At 53.1% G+C, this 2,194-nt stretch overlaps 1 pseudogene; it reads left to right on the top strand.

Annotated features, from left to right (window-relative positions):
• The first annotated feature begins 1,063 nt into the window (after positions 1 to 1,063).
• On the top strand, positions 1,064 to 1,476 carry LOC100941088 (annotated as a pseudogene).
• The last annotated feature ends 718 nt before the right edge of the window (positions 1,477 to 2,194 follow it).

Here is a 2,194-nt window from a genome sequence, read left to right as displayed (position 1 = left end):
ACAGGGGAGGTGCAGCCCCAGAGTCATGAAAGTACTACGCCATCTCAAGGAGGTCAGGAGAGGGACGGTATGTGGCCGGAGCCAGACTCGCAGAGCCGCTCTGGGGCCCGACAGCGGTTGAGAGCGGCTCCTGCTCTGTGCCCTCGCTATGAGGACGGCAGCGTCGGGGTTGAGAGCGGCTCCTGCTGTGTGTCCGGGCTGTGAGGACAGCAGCTTCAGGGTTGAGAGCGGCTCCTGCTCTGTGCCCTGGCTATGAGGACGGCAGCTTCAGGGTTGAGAGCAGCTCCTGCTGTGTCCCGGCTGTGAGGACAGCAGCTTCGGGGTTGAGAGCAGCTCCTGCTCTGTGTCCGGGCTGTGAGGACGGCGTTGGGGTTGAGAGCGGCTCCTGCTCTGTACCCTGGCCATGAAGATGGCAGCATCAGCGGCTCTGCTGGTTCTACTCCTCGCTGCACACGGAGGGGCCCCTGAGGCCCCAAAGCCTGGCTTGCATGGCACTTTCCTGTCCCCAAGAACAAAATGTCTCGGGCTGGTTTGAGTCATCTCTGCCTCCAGCATTGCTGTAAGATAGACCATAATTTGGAATTTTCACTTTCTTTCCTGAATTTTACCAACAAGAAATCAAGTTTATTTCTCAGGAAACCTTCCTGGCACACTCTTTTCTCCACATCCATTCTGTCCTTTTGATGTCAAACTTGGTTTCATTGTCATAAGAATTCAGTTCATAAAACGTATGCCTATGGAACTGAGGTTTTCTTTAATCAAAGCATTTTTCCTTTCAGTGGAAGAGCCGTACACAGCACGTGTTACTGCTCTGCCCACTTCTGTCTGTAATCGTCATGAAGCAGGAGGCAGTGGCTGACAGAGTCACTCTCACACCCCTGAGGAAATGCCCCACAAACGTGTGTGGGGACCTGGCTCTGATGAACCGGCTTATGGCACAAGTTTGCACAGCAGTCTGTTAGATTGTTTGACTATTTTATATACCAGTGACTTTAAAAGATACTGCATCACGGGTGGAGTCTTCAGACGGCTGGTGCACTGGTCCCCCAGCATCCTCCTGCTTCAATCATGGCTTGTGGTCTGGTCGCCAGCAGCCTGAATCTCAAACCTGGGGAGTGCCTCAGAGTATGGGGCGAGGTGGCCCCTGACGCCAAGAGCTTTGTGCTGAACCTGGGCAAAGGCAGCAACAACCTGTGCCTGCATTTCAACCCCCGCTTCGATGCCCACAGGGAAGCCAATACTACCGTGTGCAACAGCAAGGACGGCGGGGCCTGGGGGGCTGAGCAGCGGGAGGCTGCCTTTCCCTTCCAGCCTGGAAGCCTCCTGGAGGTGTGCACCAGCTTTGACCAGGCCGACCTGACTGTCAAGCTGCCAGATGGTTACACATTCAAGTTCCCTAACCACCTCAACCTGGAGGCCATCAACTACATGGCAGCTGATGGTGACTTCAAGATCAAGTGTGTGACCTTTGATTGAAGTCAGCTGGCCCGTGACCTATACTAAAGGCAGCTGCCTCTGCTCTTCCCGAAAAAAAAAAAAAAGATATTGCATCTCCCACTAATACTTTAATTACTTAAACTCCTTTTGAATTTCTAACTGAAATTTTCTTGATGTACTTTTATTTTTTTTTATTTTTTATTTTTTTGCACTTTATGGCTGGGGCCAGGTTTGAACCCACCACCCCTGGTATATGAAGCCGGCGCCCTACTCCTTGAGCCACAGGCACCACCTTTCTTGATCTACTTTTATGCTAAATAATCACAAACACAAACGCCGATGAGACTTCCAATTAACACTTCGACCACATAGATGGTGCCAACTTTCCCACCGCAGTGAACAACTAGGAAACTGGAAAAATGTCTGAAACCGTGTGTTTCAGACACTGACTAACAGGGGAGCCGGACAGAGACCCTGAGAGAGGAAAATGCGCCGTGGCAATGGGGGATCCTCTACGGCCCAGGCTCTGCACTGGGCCTATGCAGGTCCCAGACTCAGAGAGGCGGGCAGGGCCGGGCAGGTGGCTGGGGCAGGAGTCAGAGAACGGTGCTGCTGGGCACGGGGAGGCAGACGGCCACAGGTGGAGGCCACTGAAAGACGACCACACAGACAAAGGGCTCAGGAGACCTCGTGGTCCCCTGGAATCTATCTCTGAACACTCAAGTGTGCCACGGGCAAAATTCCACAAGGTTGTTCC

This window comes from Otolemur garnettii, unplaced genomic scaffold, assembly GCF_000181295.1.
Source record: "Otolemur garnettii isolate 467f Iridium unplaced genomic scaffold, OtoGar3 scaffold00007, whole genome shotgun sequence".
Taxonomy (NCBI): domain Eukaryota; kingdom Metazoa; phylum Chordata; class Mammalia; order Primates; family Galagidae; genus Otolemur; species Otolemur garnettii.
The sequence above is the reverse complement of the archived record's forward strand: the minus strand, read 5'-3'. Positions and strand labels throughout refer to the sequence as shown.